This window comes from Fukomys damarensis, unplaced genomic scaffold, assembly GCF_012274545.1.
Source record: "Fukomys damarensis isolate Sample0158 unplaced genomic scaffold, DMR_v1.0_HiC HiC_scaffold_9, whole genome shotgun sequence".
Lineage (NCBI taxonomy): Eukaryota > Metazoa > Chordata > Mammalia > Rodentia > Bathyergidae > Fukomys > Fukomys damarensis.
Genome location: NW_022900921.1, coordinates 6,497,276 through 6,502,508, shown reverse-complemented (window position 1 = coordinate 6,502,508; position 5,233 = coordinate 6,497,276). Strand labels below are relative to the sequence as shown.

General features: G+C 37.4%; 1 long non-coding RNA gene across 1 annotated transcript in view; it reads right to left on the bottom strand.

The window, feature by feature from the left end:
• Positions 1-4,826, bottom strand: part of LOC117285369 — a 118,900-nt gene extending 114,074 nt beyond the window's left edge. The window contains exon 1 of the long non-coding RNA XR_004516374.1: positions 4,700-4,826. This is a non-coding gene — a long non-coding RNA (uncharacterized LOC117285369). The remainder of the gene's footprint in view (positions 1-4,699) is intronic.
• Positions 4,827-5,233: the final 407 nt, after the last annotated feature.

The following is a 5,233-nucleotide window of genomic DNA, read 5'->3' as shown; positions in this document are numbered from 1 at the left end:
GGGGAGGGGACGGAAGGGGAGGGGGAGGGGAGGGGAGAGGAGAATGAGAGGATAAACTCAAACTCTAAAGATAAAAAGAAATCTGCCAACCAAGAATACTATACCCAATAAAGCTATCCTTTAGAAAGTACGGAGATATAATTTTGCAAGAGAAGAGAAAATTCAAGGGATTCATCAATAGCAAGCCGGCTTTATAAGACATGTTTAAGGGAGTCCTACAGCGAGATTGAAAAGATAGTAATTACTATCAAAAAACACGCAGAATACTATGCAGATACTATGCATCTGGCAGATACATAGACAAGAATCTAACCATATCAGTTCAGAAAAACAACAGCCCAGAAACACGAAAAACAAAAGAAGAGCAAAGATATACAAAACAACCAGGAAACAGTCAGCAAAAAGACGGGACTTTTCGCTTATTAAGAGGAACACTGCACAAGGATTAAATTAATCAATTAAGAGTTTGGTTGGCTGAATGATTTAACAAACAAACCCCAATGCTGATCCAATGATATACTGCTGATAGGCTACTGACTTTTTACTGGTGAAACTTAGTTTATTGGGAAAGACACAGAAACATTAAAGTTACGCAAAAATAGATTTTATTAAAATAGAAACTGCAAACAATGATGAGTAGCTATACTCAATTGAGATGAAAGAGACTTTCAGTCAAAACTGTGCAGAGAGACAAGGTCTTCATACAGCAATAAAGGGTTCAATTCAACCAGAGTATTCTCTACGGCTGCAAAGAATAATTCCCTAAATGCAGGGGCATCCAGATATACAAAGCAAACACTATTAGATCTAATGAGAGACAATATTTGGAAACAATAAAAGTTGAGGATGCAAAACCCAATTTCACTCTACATAAAACAAAATAATAAAGAAACATCATGCACCATGCATCATGCTCTGTACAGTAGGTTCAGTAATCCTACTAGGCATATACAGAATACTTCATTCAGGAGACACAAAAAGCACATTCGTTCATCAGAGCACAGAAAATCAAAAAGGATAGGTCATGTTGGAGATCACAAGTCTTACCAGACCCTGCAAAATTAAAATTATGTATCTGCTCTGATCTCAGAGGATTAAAAATAAAAGTCAAGTACAAAAAAGAACTTTAGAAATTGTAAAAAAAAAAAAAAAGGACACATGTAATACTGAATAGTTTCTCTGGTATGAGAAACTAAAGGTGTAAATAAGGACTAAAAGGTATCACAGATAATGTGAAATAGGAAGAAAGAGGGAGAGGGCGAGGGGAAATGGGAGAGGTAGGGGGAAGGAAAGGAAGGAACGGAATTAATACAAGAAAAATAAAAACTGGAAACAAAGTAAACAGAGGGGAGAGGGGTTGAAGGAAGGGAGGGGACTGGAGAAAAGAAAAGAATCAAGATATATTATTATGTAAAGGTACAAATTTCCAACGATGAATGTCATTATATTGTATACCTAAAATGTACCAAAATTAATAAAAAATTTAAAATAAATTGTAAAAATAAATTGAAAAAATAGATGTAAATCAAACTATGCAATCTTAAACAGGCAATACACAAAGAGATCAAAACAGGGACTAATAATCTTCTTGAAACAAGTAAAAATGAAAAAAAAAATACCAAAACCTATAGGATATAGTAAAAGCAGATCTAAGAAGGAAGTTTTTTTGTTGTTGTTTTTGGGTGTTTTTTTTTGTTGTTGTTGTTTTATTTTTTTGGTACCAGGAACTGAGCTCAGACCTTGCGCTTGCAAGCCAGGCAGCAGAGCTACTGAGCTAAATCCCCAGACCTAAGAAGGAAGTTTATAGTAATCAACACCTAAATAAAAGAAAAACCAAAGAAACAACCTAAATGAAACTTAACGAATTGAAAAAAGCAAGAACCAAACTCAAAATAGCAGAAAGAGAAACACAGATTAAAGCATGAAACAAATGAAATAGAGGATTTTTAAAAAGTCAATGAAATAACGATTTGGTTATTTTTCAGTTTTTGAAAGGTAAAAACCAAAATCAACAAACCTTTACCTAGACTAAAAAAAATGAAATACACAAATAAATACAGAAATAAAAAAGAGTCAGTACAATTAATACTACAGAAAAACAAAGGATCATTACAGAATACTATGGATAACAAATTTCCCAACAAAATGGGAAATCTAAAAAAATAGATAAATTTCTGGACATATATAACTTATCAAAATTAAACTGTGAAGACATAGACAATTTCAACAGGACAATACCAAATAATGAGACTGAATCAATAGAAAGGAAACCCCAGGATTAGATGACTTCACCACTGAATTACACAAGGCTGTTCAAAAAGCAGTGCTGTAATAGGAATTATTCTCTATTTCAAAACAGTTGAAAGGAAGAGAACCTAACCCCATACGTGAGTTCAGTGTCATCCTAATACCAAAACCAAAGAAGGGCACATTAAGAAGAGAAAGCTACAGCGGGGTACGGTGGCACACGCCTGTAAGCCCAGCACTCAGAAAGCTGAGGCAGGAGGATCGCTGTGAATCCGAGATCAGCCTGGGCTACATAGTGAGTTCCAGGTCAGTCTCAATGATATAGTGAGATGCTATCACAAAAAACAAAAAAACAAAAAGAAAAAAAAAAATGAAGAGAAAGCTACAGACCAGTATTCCTAACAATTATATAAGCAAAAATAGTAACTCCATTAACTGATCAAAAAGATTATGTATCATGATCAAGTGTGATTTACCCCAGAAATTAAAGACGGCTCAACGTTTGCATATGTAATCCAAAAGACATATACACAATAATAATGAAAGATAAAACTCACGATCATGTCAACAGATATAGAAAAGCAATTTGATAAAATTCAATATCCCTTCCTGATAAAAAATATCCTTTAAAAATTAAGGGTAATAAGGCATGAAAGTATGAAATAAACTACTGTAAGGAAACAAGAAGCACTTCAAGACATTACAATGGGAAAGGATATTTATTGAAAGACTGCAAATAAAAGTGAAAACATTTCCCTGGTGTGAACAATCTGCAATAACACATAAAATCCTAATAAGATTACTGACATTTAGAAATGGGAAGAAAGGAGCTAAAGGTGTAGGGAAGGTGGGATGGGTAGGGGAAGGGTAATAAGGGAAAAGAACAAAATGTGAGATAATGAAAAGATGGAAATAAAGTGTTTGTAGATGGGGAGGGGAGGAAGGGGTGAAGGGAGGGCAGGGGTAAGGGAAAAAAAATGAGAATTAAGACTTGTCATGTAGAGATACAAGATCCCAACAATGAACGTAACTGTACTGTATCCCTAAAATGTATCAATAAACTCAATTAAAGCTGAAAAAAAAAGTGAAAACAGACAAAGACATTCCATCAAATTAAAAAGGTTCTGCACAGAAAGGAAAATGATAAATAAGACGAAGAAACAACATGTATATTAAGAGAAAATATTTTCAAATTATCTATGTGGTTAAGAGAATAATCCAGAATGTATAAAAAACTCCAAAAACTCAATAGCAAAATTTTTAAAATGGAACAATTAGTCTTTTCTTAAAAGAAGATGTAAATGTGGCTAACAGGTGTAAAAATGCAAAAAATCTCATTGTCAACAATCAGTAATCATCAGGAAAATACAAATCAAAAGCTCCGGGAGATATCATCTCACCCCATTAAGAACGGCTGTTATTAAGAAGACTGAAGGCAGCAAGGGCTAGCAAAGATGCAGACAAAGTAGACCACGTTCCCACCGCTTGTGGGAAGGAAAATGAGTATAGCAGTTACAGAAAACTCTAAGAATGTTCCTCAGACAAATGCCAAGTAGAATTACCATATGATCCAGCAATCCCACTCCGGGATACATATCCAAAGGAAAGGAAACCAGCCTGTCAAAGGGGTGTCTGGACTCCACGTCCCAGCACTATTTCACAGCAGCCAAGAAATGCAAACAACCTAAAAGTCCACAAACTGACGGATGGGTGCAGAAAATACGGTACATGTACACAGTGGACTATTATCCCAATATTTAAAACTTCCTGTCATTTGTAGCAACACAGAAGGAGCTGGAGGACATGCGGCTCCACAAAATAAGCCAGAACGACAATGACACAGGATGACAATGACTGCTTATGTAGAAGCCTAAAAAGTTGCTCTCATAGAAGCAGAGAGAGCAGATCCTCCTGGAGCATGGGAAGTTGGGGCAGAGGAAGACAGACAGCGGTTGGATGGAGACACCAAACACAGGGTGAATCTGCTCTAGTAGTCCACAGCACATAGTAGGGCAACTACAGTTCACAATTTCTGTATGTTAAAGAGAACTGCAAGAGAGGAGTTTGAAGCTTCACAACACAAAGAAGGGATAAATGTTTAAGGAGAGGGAAATAAATGCTAATTACCCTAACTTGATCGTCCTTCATTGTAGGATACGTGTATCACATCATCCTACTGTAACTCGTAAATATATACAATTATTATGAGTCCGTGTTTCCAAAAGACATGGGGAAGACGCATATTACTATGTGAGAGAACTAAACTTTAAAAGGCTATGTGCTGAGTGATTCTGAGACATGACATTTGGAAACAGAAGGAACTGGGCGACATTCAAAAGGGCAGTGGTCACCATGAGTTAGGGCAGAAGGACCGGTGAGCGGATAGAGTGCAGAGGGTTCCTACGGCAGCAGTGAAATTACTGTGTGACAAGGTCACGGTGGGTCCACTCACCAAACTCAGTGTGCACATCACCGGGGCCAACCTGGGGGACATCGGCGGGCTGCAGAGACTTCACCGGTGCAGGTTCATCGAGTGTAACCAAGCTGACTCCGCGACGGGCGGGGAGGACAGCAGAGAAGGCCGTGCAGCTACGGGTAAGGAGAGAGGGAGGAGGGAGCATGTGAGAGCTCTCAACTTTCCACTCCATTCTGCTATGAACCTAAATATACACTGAAAATCAAGTCTATTTAAAAGGGACCAAGGCTGTCACTCTTTGGTGTCCACCCCCACCATCATCCACCCACTCAGGCACAGTAGATCTGGCACTTCTTTTTTTTTTTTCTTTTTCTTTTTATTGAGGTTATTGGTACAATCTAGGTATACAATACAATCACATTCATCATTGGAGCTCTCAACTCCATTCTGCTATGAACCTAAATATACACTGAAAATCAAGTCTATTTAAAAGGGACCAAGGCTGTCACTCTTTGGTGTCCACCCCCACCATCATCCACCCACTCAGGCACAGTAGATCTGGGATCTGGC